General features: G+C 36.4%; 1 long non-coding RNA gene and 1 pseudogene across 2 annotated transcripts; one reads left to right on the top strand and one right to left on the bottom strand.

The window, feature by feature from the left end:
* Positions 1 to 4,670: 4,670 nt before the first annotated feature.
* LOC110761600 (uncharacterized) lies at positions 4,671 to 5,869 on the bottom strand. Its single transcript, XR_015835430.1, has 3 exons — positions 5,644 to 5,869; positions 5,490 to 5,555; positions 4,671 to 5,276 (listed from the first exon to the last, which is right to left on the bottom strand). It is a non-coding gene; the product is annotated as an uncharacterized LOC110761600 (long non-coding RNA).
* A 5,602-nt stretch (positions 5,870 to 11,471) lies between these two features.
* On the top strand, positions 11,472 to 12,375 carry LOC148294916 (uncharacterized; annotated as a pseudogene). Its single transcript, XR_015835314.1, has 3 exons — positions 11,472 to 11,809; positions 12,132 to 12,269; positions 12,361 to 12,375. The product of XR_015835314.1 is annotated as an uncharacterized LOC148294916 (transcript).
* Positions 12,376 to 12,616: the final 241 nt, after the last annotated feature.

Here is a 12,616-nt window from a genome sequence, read left to right as displayed (position 1 = left end):
ATCTCTTCCATTGTTTTCTAAATCTCAGCTTCATGAATTAAACTTTCTGCTGCCCAAATTAGAAACATAGCTTCCTTGTTGAACTCATAGCCCTTTGGAAAAATTGCCCAATAAGCAAAGCATCATTTCAAATGAGTTGGGAAATAATGGTAACTCAATCTTAGAGCTGGAATAATATTACATTTGGCATCGGGTAGCTCCCAAATATTGTTGTTCAATATGCCATTCCATTCCTCATAATTTGTGTTGAAACGTAAGAGACCTCCAAGTGTTTTTGCAGCTAAAGGCAAACCGTTGCACTTATGAGCAAACATTTGCACTCAAGTTCCCACTTGGAAATGCATGTTTTGAAAGTAACAGCCAGCAGTCCTCATCAGACAGTTGTTCCAAATATTGAATAGGAACAGTGCGCGTGACAGATACAACAGTTGTGTTACGTGTTGTCACGATAACCTTACCTCCCCTTGCCCCGAAAGCAAATGGACATCGTAGGAGATTCCAACATGGTAGTTGTCATTCCAAATGTCATCCAAGACAAATAAAAATTTCTTTCCCCTTACTCGTTCTCCTAGTTCAATTTGAAGAAAATTGAGGTCTCTATTATCGTAATCCTTTGAACTGATTGACTCGAGAAGGGTTTAGTTACCCTAGTAACATCAAAGTCTTTTGAAACATAAGCCCATGTTGTCATCATTATAAAGGAGCGGAGCAAGAGTAGTCTTGCGAACCCTGCCCATCCCAACTATAGTGATGACAGATACATCGGTGTTGATTCCATCCCTACCACACAAGATTCCTGAACCAAGGAAGTTGTTGGAGTCTCCCCCAACAAATTCTCTCTGACCAAGGACATCTTTTTGTTTTGCAAGGTGTTCAAGTCTTCCTAGCAAGTCCTCTATCCTACCGTTCATACCTTGATAAAAAAGGATTAAGAGAAGTAGAGAGGAAGTTTCACACCTGGGTTTTGACAGTTCGGTTTTCATCAGCCTCTACCTTGCATCTCAAACCTTCAGTCTTGATCTCATCTAATAAGTCCTCTGAAATTACGTGTAGGATGACTAAGAATTCCCAGAGAGGGTGAATATGCCAATTTAAAATTATAATCAATAAATAAAAATAAACTTTAGTAGCAGGATTGATATGGCTTATCAATCTTGGAAACATGCAGAGCATGAAATAAAGGAACACGCAGAGAATTATTTTATGTGGTAAAACCCCACCTCTGGGGAAAATCTACCAGATTCCTTAGTCCAAAACAAATCTACTATAGAACAATGATTACAAGAAGTACTCACACACTTATCCTAGACACATTCTAGATAATGTTTACCAAGTTCTTCGTAACACAACTTCTGTCATGGGATGATCTTTCGACACTCCTTATGTTAAACGCAATACTGGTCACGACTGCTTCAAGCTCGCCAGAGTTCTTCCAATTCTCCTTATGTTGAATTCGATACTAGCCACGATTCATTCAAGTTCATCGGAGAAAAACCGCCACAACGGTCTTGGTGCCCTCAATCATTTGAGTCACTGAACATGCAAATGAATGCAACATGAATGATAAAAGTGTTTGATAAATCACCAAGTAAACATGGAACAATTGATGATTTATCTCAAATAAAAACGCAGCTTTCTTAAACGTTTAAGCACACAAAATTATTGTTCAAAAGCTATGCAAGAAGAAAAACATCAAGCCTTATTTTATATAACCTTTTATTCTTTAGGAAGAAAAGTCCACGTCTAAAACACAAGCAATTTCATTGAAGGCTAACCAAATAACCAAAGATATGTTTCCTAGTCAAAACCAAAATCACCAAATAGGTATGAGCCAAAGCAAGAAGGTTTTTGTCACAATATTACTCTTTAAAGACCCTTGATATTATTGAAGCAAGTTTAAAGAATATCACAATTAATTTTTAATAGAGTATCTAATAGTTACTTGATTTGCAAGCACTCAAGACTTGACCCAAAAGAAGAAGCTTGATAGGACGTGAAGAAAAAGGAAAGCAAATCAATTTGAAACAAACATGCTTGAATAAGATGCACTCCTAAAGGGATTTTAATTGATTTAAAACTCAATGAAATAAAATCATATCAGACTTTTAAAAAAACGTTCCCAACATGAATGCATGAAAAATGACATGTCTTACCCTTCAGATCAAATGGCTCATACGTGTTAAGTCACAATTCTGGAATTCGGGGATTGCTGAGTTGTTTCAATCGTTCAGTTTCTGGAAATCAGAGACAACAATTTTGCTTCAACCATACAGCTAATTGACACTTCCAAACCAATGCTAAATTCTAGGAAATGCCAATACAATTTCATACTAACATCCTCTGCATCAAAGACAGCATCTTGAAACTCGTCAAGCCACTCTCTGACATAACAGTCATTCAGTAGAGCATTAAGGCCCAACAGTGTTATCTTAAGTTTCCTCACAAGCAACAAGCAACAAGCAACTCATCAAGTTTATGTCCACCGAACAAGTCCACGAATTCGGGCGAACCAATCGCACAACACCTACACAGAAGCAGAGAGAAAAGCCTTTCTAACCAGAGCTCCAGCCATTTTTTGATTTTATAATGGATCAAGTAGTGCAACTTTTCAAGTAACAAATCTCAAAAACTCTTTTGCTAAAATGCAGGTAAGATCTTAAAAAATTCGTTGACTTGGAGTCTTCCGAGTGTGAAGATTAGCAAATGTTTTTGTAATGTGGGGGGGAGTCGCTTTGTTGACACTTTTGTCAGTGCTCATAAGCAAGGTCTAAAATATCGGGATATTATTGATATCGATAAAAATTGAATAAAAACCACGGAAATTATAAGAAAAACTTGGAAATTTTTATTGAAACTTCGGAGGATGTTATTTAGTCAATTATCTATTAGTTTATCACAAAAAATTGGAAGGAAATGTATTGCATGATGGGTTTAACTAATTTAAGTTGATTATATAGCGAGCTGACAAACACTACTGTGAGTGTAGAAAATATGTAATAATTAATGAAAGAAGATTAAACACACCATAATAATTTATATATAATGATTTACTACAATATTTTATACTTTGTACATTGCATGGTAAGATACATGAGTGACTTAAGGCCCCATAGAGTTCCTATGAGGTTCAAATTTTTCATTATCTTCATCATCTCTATGTGTAGAGTAAGTGCATTGTGAATAGTAGTCATCAAATGATAAATCCTCAAAATAGTTTTGCATGTAATTGTTAACATGTCACCCATATGTATCTGAGATTGGTTGACGTTGTCTATAAGCAAAATCATTTGAAGATTAGGTCTCAGATTCTTTCCATAAGCCGCTCGATTCCATCCCAAAAAGAATGGTCAAAGACTCACATTCTCATGTGAAAATCTGATTCTTGCAAAAAAAGTTCAAAACAAAACAATATAAATATACGATATGTCTATGGTTAAGGCGTTGGAGGAGTGAAATGGCAAGCGTTTGAATCCCCTTTGCATGTGTGTTTTGTGCTTTTTTTTTTTATAATTACTTTTTTCATTTTTTTTCATTACATCAATATTTTCGATATTTTCGATATTATAGCGATATTTTGATAAAATATTGTTGAAGTGTGAGTAAAATTATCGATATCGATATTTTTCGATATTATCGATATTTATACGATATGTCTATGGATACATTCTGAAATATCCGTGACCTGAAAAAACGATAATATCCTCGATATTTCATCGATATTATCGATATTTTAGGCTATGCTCATAAGTGGATGGGGTCAACAAACTCAACTCATTATAGCGATGGAACTGTTGTATATGAAACGCGCAAAGAAGGCAAGACATTATGCTTTCATGCTAAGCAATGATTGTTTCTTTCCCTTTGGGACCTTAAATGACCCTGCATAAAATAATCACCATAGACAACTACTATAGTCTTAATATAGCCTACTTGCATCACAAAAAAATTTAAGAATTACATAATAAAACTGTTCACTTGTATTATACTTCCAATTGGCATACACCACATATGTTCTGGAATTACCAAAATGTATCAAAGGTGCTTAAAATCGAGAAAAAAAAAACTAAACAAAATCGAATTACCCAACAGTTTGAAGATTGGTAAGAATTGACACATTAAAGAATTTTAGCCTTATTTGGAAGGATTTAGAAATCTAACCAGTTGAGCCTCTTTGAGTAATGCTTGAACTCCCTCAAGTGTTAGAGTGATTAAAATCTTAGAAGTCCAGAAAAGTTGGCTAAAAGCCTTTATGACCTTGGAAGTTTGGTTACTTTCCATAATTTTATCTTTATTTAAAAGACCACAAATTTGGTTTGATAATGCGAGGGGCTTGTAGCTCAAGTGATTAAGAGCATCTACCCATGCATTTGAGGTCCTAGGTTTGATTACCTTCCCAATATTGCTTGTATAATTTTTTTTTGGTAATTAATAGTCTTCCTGATGGAATCAGCAACTAAAGCCTTACAAAACTGCTCGTGAGCCTGAATGGCACAATTGCCACCAGTGGCGGATCCAGGAATTTTTCAGGGGAGGTGCAAAATGTCACTCATAATTAAAACAAATAAAAGTTTTACGTCTACAACTAATTGATTATAGTCTATATGAATATCAATTAATATGAACAAAATCCTTGTCATTGACACAGTGAGTTTACCAAAATTCATATCAAATATGAACAAATCCATGTCAATTACATAATTAATCTAACAAAAGTTAATACCAATTAATCTAACCAAAATTTACCAATTAATCTAACCAAAAGCACATGTAAATTGGAGGTCATGAAATAAAGGTACACGTGATTAGAAGTTTGGGGTAATTTTCGGTGAATTTTTTGGCACACATATGAGTATTTAATGAATTTTTAAGCTAGGCCAATTAGAAATAGACATGTGTTGGCTTGCTATTGGGCCATTTAAAAAAGAATCAAAATCAGAAGCGCTGACGCAGAGTCTTCTTCTTCCTTAAACTGTGCCTCTGCAACTTAACTTCAAATATTCAAGAAAAACTTCGAAAATTCATAACTTTGGTTGTGTAGCTCCGATTGATGAACCGTTTTCTCCTACGTGCTCGTGAGATCGAGCCCAACAATATAAGGTAAATATTCAGGGTCTCACACAGCAGCAAACAATACAACGTCTTTGAGGCATTTAGTCGAACAATTGGTGGGCACTAGCGAAGGGGCAAATTCCAGCATCCCCAAGGAAGTTTCCGGCGAGGGGAGGTGCAGCTGCACCTCCTTGCGCCTCTGTGGATCCGCCAGTGATTGCCACCACCTGAATTAGTGTAAAAGAGGCAATAGAGTACTCATATATGATTAACTCCATTTTTTGTTTCAGTTGTATTTAACTTATTGTGCTTTTTCACACATTTTAATTAACCAAACAATTTCCCAACTGCATCGTTTTTTGGAGGATTGACGCTTAAACGAGTACCTCAAAGATAATTATTAGCACCAAAATTTGCTAACATATCTGCGACACAATTACCTTTCGGATAAATATGAGTGCAAACAAAATTCATCTGCTTAATGCGCCACAAACAGTTCTTCCACTCTGTATGAAAAAAAATCAAGGAAAGGAATAAGAGGTAGAGGAGAAAAAATGAACCACCAAAGAAAAATTAGTTTCAAGCCAAACATACTTCCAATATATCACCCAAGAGACTTGATAGCCTCAAGAAAAGCAAGAAATTCAGCCGCAGTTGAGCTAGGCCAGTCTTGATTAGAAGCAAAAACACCAGGAACGTTTTGCCATCACTATTTCAAAAAACACCCCCAAAACATGAGCCTGAAGCTTTACAAGAACCATCAATATTAACTTTAATCCAACCAGTAGGGGGAGGACACTACACTATACCACGCGAACAAACTTGGGAGCTAATGAAGTAAGAGGCCAAAAACCCAAAAGCTGAAATATTGGCATAAAGGAAAGAGAATGTGACAGGACCCGACCCAAATTCCACTTTGGAATCTATGCTGGACCCTGTGCGTGTCCGACACCTGGCGCGTGCCGATTACACTTGATCAAATTGACCTTTTAATGAAAACCAAAGTTTCTTTAGGGTTTGACTTCTACCGAAAATTCGGCAGAGTCTCTCCTGTAAATTGGACTTTCCCAAAAAAAATTCAACCTGTTGAAACACAGTTAATATCCACAACTGGCAGCATGCATAGGTTAACCTTCAAGCAGTTTACAAACTAGGCATCTGGCCTTTAATAATTCAAAACAGAACCACCAGCGAAGCTCTTAAGTCAAATAATGAGATATAACAAAGCAGTTAATGAACTCGAATTAAATTATGCATGCTCACTATAATTAACATAAGATAACTTCTCAATTTTCATCAAGCAATGTTTAACACCCAACACAATCATAAGTAGTTTAAGCACTCGGCCCAATTCGTACAACAATCCAAACCGGTTTCAAACCTGGCTTGGCCACAGCCACAATTTAACAACTCTCACTTTGTCCAACGGAAAAATAAATATTCATTTAATCAAGCTTCGTTTTCAATCGAGCTTTAAAACCACTGACAAGGTTGACACCAAACTCATTCAAAACCAAAGTAGTGAAACTAGATCCAAACGACTAGATGAAAGTTCCAGAAGTAACTTTAGTTCGCGGCTGCACTTTGGTGGAACCCCAGGCTACCTACGTACCCTTACTGAGGGATCAAGCCACATGTAGTTCTTCCACTATATATATATATATATATATATATATATATATATATATATATATATATATATATATAGACATGTACTTAGATATTTAGTTAATTTATTAATCATGCCGAAATCCAATTAACAAGCCATTCCATTCCGATACTTAATAATAATATTAATCGTAATAGACAACTAAATAAATAAATAAATAATAAAACGACAACTACCCTTAGAGATTTCATCTCCTCCACTAATGCATAGTCTTCAAATATCGAAAGTAACATTTAGAGATACCATAAAATACTATAACCTAATCTCAAATGTTGAAATAATAGAAATATTCACAATTAACAATATATATATATATATATACACACATATATATTCTCATTCCATATTCATATAAACCCATAATAGGTTTCATGGTAATTTAAACAATGAAAAGTAATAACCCTTAAAGAAAATCCCACAACGAAACAATTTCCAATCTAAACCCATTCCATAACTTTCATTGTCTCAAAAAAATAACCAAGAATTCCATACTATAAGACAAATTCCAAAATCCCTCCAAAATCAACATAGTTCCACTAATAGTTAAGACTCGTTAATAAGCTCGTTCTAGTATTTCTTAAAGGGTAAAGTCACCTCAGAAGACTCACGGTCAACTGAGGGGTCAAACTATCCAAACTTGGTCAACCGACCCGCCGGGCCCACGACCTCCAATCACCAATCTGGGAGTTCCTATAGATTCAACACTTCTCTAAACCTACCCTGCAAGTTTGGTCCAAATCGAACGGTCAGATCTCTCACGATCGTACGATCAGACGGTTATCGTAAAACGCAAACTTTAACTTATTGAATCGGAACATCCGGGGCTCCGATTCACGATCCACGAAATCCTACGCAATCCTAGGAATGCCTAGATCAACATATTTTCAATTGGAGTCGATCTAACAGCCCGAACACATCGGACCCGGATAACGCCTAATATGCGATATCTGATCGACGATCAAACGATAACCAAATTAATATCCGAACATACCGTCGTGCTTGAGATGACATAAGGATTATTTTAGGACTTTAAGACCGGCAAAAAAGCGGCCCACGCGTCGCCACACTCGCCGACAACGAGTGGGTGTCCAAAGCGATTCCAGCGATCAGAAAATCTCCGAACCGCCAGTCAAGACCTATACCTACATGATCAGGACATTGAGTGGAGCAAGTTTTGCTCTTGGGCCATGGCCAAAAACTAACCGGAACAAAGCTGAAACCGTCGCCCAAAATGGGTATTTTGAACTATCTGAAAAACCTTAAAATCGATCTACAATACCTACATAAACAGATAGAGCATGATGAAGGGATGAATTTCCATACCTCACTTGACGGAATTGGCCGTTAGAATCGTTAGAAAATGCAAAAACATTGTCGGAAAACCTAACCCTTTTCTAAGCTTTGAATTAAGCTCACTGTCAATGAATCAAATCGGGTTTTGTAGAAGAGGACGAGGGGAATATTTTTTGTGAACGCACGACGGCGGCACGATGGCGGTGTATGAAGGCTTGGAATTCGAACCGGTGCACGACGGCGGCACGGCCAATCGGTTCATGACGGCGGCGTATGAAGGCTTGGAAGTTGAACAGTCACTACTGCTACAGTGACTGTGTCGAACTGCCAAGGAAGAAGAAGCTGAAAAAAGAAATGGAGGGGAAGAAGGAGAAAAATAAGAAAATTTGGCCTGGTACTATAGCGGTACTGTAGCTACAGTAACAAATTTTAAAATTCCCGCTATGTCATTTTTGTTTCTAGCCCTTTCCTCCCTCGTTACAACTCGGAATTGGGCGTGCCGCGCGTGCCCGACTCAACGGTACTACTCAAGTCTACAAATTCTTTCCCGAACAAAAAGTCAACTTTTAAACCTATTAAAATATTCCTATGGTAAAATTGTCTTTTACTTGAATATTTTATTAATTAAATATTAATTTAGGATCGGGTTGTTTAGAAATGAAGCAAGCACTCACGGATTCCTCAAAATGAGAAGGAAACCACCTTTAGGAATAATCCAGACAAATAACCAAGCAATAAAAACGAATCAGATTTCTTAGATACCAAATACCCCACACCAAATTGCATGCTATCAAAAACGGTAACAGTCCGATCGTGTGATCGGGAGCGATCTGACGGCTAGATCGAGACCAAACTCTCGGATCATGTTAAGTAGACCTTGTCAAACTTATAGGAATGTTCGAATAAGAAAGCGAAGGCTGTGGGCCCCGCAAGCCTAAGTGGTCAATTTCACAATTGGTGTTAATCTGACCGTTGGATTGTGACGAGACTTTTAGAATGAGCTGAACTTATGGTTATGGACCAATATGAATTGGAAAATAACAAATTGAGGTCGTGAGCTGTATTAGTACAGTCAATTTAAATTGTGGGCTCTGTCGGCTTGGTTGAGGCTATTAGTAATTTTCTTTAACGGAATTTTGCTGTAGTTATCTTTCTTTGTAGTTGGAGGGTTGTTTTAGAATGATATCCTACTATGGAAGATTACTTAAACGCTTATGAGTTATTATGTAATCACTTCTACTTTGTGAGTATTTTATATTATGTTTAGTTGCAAAGTGTTGGGAATGGTTTGTTAATCAGATTTTGACGTGAGTAATAAATTAATTAAATATCTAAGGATATGTCTATATTTAATACGTATACTCAGTGGCTTGAAAATGATGAATTATGGACACTAGTTCTCAATAGTATGTGGTGCAATTTAAATGTAGTTGAGAACTTGAGAACTGATTTTTGGAAAGTTGAGAAAAGATTTGGAAAATGGATTTGTGGAATAAGGGAAATTTTATGATAAGTTTCGGAATATGGTTTTCAAACCCACCATAGGAGTACCCCCCAATTGCCTTTGGAACAGTTTAGTCATTTATGGTAATGCCCCACAAGTCTCGGGGACGCCTAAACCGTGTGGGACCCCAGGATATGCGTTCTCGGGCTGACTACATGTCCCCCGAGTTCTGCGAGGATGTGCGTTCTCGGGCTGACTACGTGTCTCCTGAGTTCTGTGAGGTTATGCATTCTCGGGCTAACTACATGTCCCCCGAGTGCTGCGAGGATGTACTAAACATGGTACTTGGAATTGACAGAATATTGTTGAAATTGACGGAATATTAGTGGAATTGATGGGTTATGGGGTACGCCTAGGTGGAGTGTATTTTAGTTTTGAGATGTTTTAAACTAAAATTTACAATTTTGTCTTGGTACTTATTGGTGAAGGTTTTAATACAAGTTTTCCAATTTATGAGACAAAGATTGAGAGTTTTCTAAGTTTTAAGGATTTTATATAATTCACAATTATTTTCTTAAGTGATGAATTTGTTTTCACATGTGAAAGAGGGAACATGTTTTATTTAAATTATTGATATTGAGCATATCACTAACATGAGAACTTGGATTGATTTGCAAATTACATTGAAAAATAACAAATTGAAAAAGATATACAAGTGCAAATATAAAAAGTGTATGAACTACGTGTGGCTTGATCCCTTGGTAAAGGTACGTAGGCAACCTAGAGTTACCAAGTGCAGCCACAGAATCAAGTGCTGAAAATTTGCTCAGTTAGGTCATATTGGCAATTGATAACGTATCCATGTTGTTCTTAGAGTTGAAACCAGATTCAGATGGTTGAATGATTTATGTGGTATAATGAGGCCTGAGGCGATTCTGATTTATTTGTCTGATGCTTGCTAAACGATTGAGATTTGATTTTCGACTTTAACAGCATATTTTTACAGGTGTAATTTTTTTGGGAAATGTTCGTTTTTCAAGAAAGACTCTACCGGTTTTCTGGCAGAAGTTAAACCCTTGAGGGTGTTTTTGTTTTGTGGTTTAAGGTAAGCGGAGAAGTTTGGACAATTGTGTCTGACACCTGTTAGGTGTTGGGCACGCACAGGGTTCGACGTAGATTCCAAAGTGAAATTTGGATCGGGTTCTGTCATATGCTATTATACTATTCTATAATTTCTCCAGGTTTGAGGCCAATAAGGTTCTTCTTGTAATTGTAAAATTTTAAGTTTAGTAACGAAATATAGTCGATGCCAAATGATATTAGAAGTAAAGTGCTAAAAATGTGTATGGTATAAATTTTGTAATTCTTGTCTACTTTGTTTTAATGTTCCAAAAACGTTCTGTATTGTTTTAATATAAAAAAAAATTAAATCATTAATATTGGCAATAAAAGCATGAATAGGATTAGAATGAAAAGTATGTTTCCAAGCAGTTTTTAAGAGTGGAAAAAAAAGAAGGGTCATGTAACTAAATTTTCTACATTTTTAAATATCTATTAGGGGCATGAATAGAAATATGTACCATTTCTAAATTAAAAAATGATAGGACTATGAACAGAATGTGCTAATAACACAAATATATTGAATGGACCGATCTTACATGGTTTAAATCTATCACACTTGGCATGATCTTAGCTCTCTACACCGTACTTATACGAGTATCTCGTGAGTAATGAAAGTCGACAAATTATTCAATCATCTCGATGTGCCTTGTTCTGCATGCAGGTCCCACAAAAGTCGACAGAACACGTGAACGATGAAAGTCGACAAATTATTCTATTTTCCATGCATGCATGTAATTTTGTACGTATCTTCGTGTGTTCAACTGCATTATGAACACCTAATCTGCATATGCTGGTGCGTTGATCTTCTTGTGCACACGTATGTAATACTAATATGTGTATATCATCTGCATGCTGTACTGCTTTTGCTCTATAAATTTCTCTAGCCTTCCTCCTTCCCTGTTTTCAATATATATTAATTCCAACAAATATTTCAGGAGAGAGAGAGAGAGAGAGAGAGAGAGAGATGAGGATGTTGAAGATGGTGGTGCTGAAGATGGCTTTGTTGTTGATGGTAGCTGCGGCAGCATTAACTGATGCTCGCTTGGACATATTTAAGAGGCAATATATGCTAATTACCAACTCGAAAGAAAAACCAGCATCAATTCCATATAAAGAATGCATCCAATCCTGTGAAAACTGCGCTTGTACACTTATTTATCCACCTGAGTTAGCCACGTGTATTTGCCTCCGTTCTACCACGGAGGCCGACAAACCAGCCATCCAGAAATACGGTAACCAGTTACTTATTATTTATATTTTCATAATCATTTTGAACTTCATTAATATAGTTTTTCAGCTTATAAATTATTAATTACTCTCATAAATAATCATTGTGTGTGATGGTGTTATACCACCCACGTTGTAGTTTTCCAAATTCATCCAAATGATATATAACACATGTTACGTTATGTTTAACATATAGTTTGTACAATGTTATGATTTGGATGGTTTTGTAACAACACGTCGGCATGCCAGATAGTATATGAGATACACGAAATATATAATTTTTTCTGTTACAATATAAGAACTAATATATCATGATATATTCTACAGAACAAGCTACAGAAAAACCAGTAGCTATTCCATATAAAGAATGCATTGAATCTTGTGGAACATGCGCTTGCACACTTGATTTTCCGATTGAATTATCGGACTGCGTTTGTCTCCAGAAGCCGACAACCCAAGACTCTGGTAATTAAGTAGCAAAACTTCCCCAGAACTTGTAAAATTCAAAAACCAAGTATTGATGATTATGATGATGATGATGATGTTGTGCACACAGGTTCTGCAGAAATGAGCGACAAAAAATATATTCCATATAGCGACTGCATCCAGTCGTGTAAAAATTGCGCTTGCACGATGATTTGGCCTCCTCAGTTGTCACAGTGTGTTTGCCTTGGCAACAACAAGCCTCTGCAAATCATTGACCGCTAGAGACGAGCGCACTGCCCTCATCACCAATTAAGCTTATGATATCAACAACTAATTAACAAGCCTACAATTTCAGCTACTTATGATAACATCAAATAAGTAAACCG

Source organism: Prunus avium, chromosome 4 (assembly GCF_965620075.1).
Source record: "Prunus avium chromosome 4, drPruAviu1.hap1.1, whole genome shotgun sequence".
Taxonomy (NCBI): Eukaryota; Viridiplantae; Streptophyta; class Magnoliopsida; order Rosales; family Rosaceae; genus Prunus; species Prunus avium.
The sequence above is the reverse complement of the archived record's forward strand: the minus strand, read 5'-3'. Positions and strand labels throughout refer to the sequence as shown.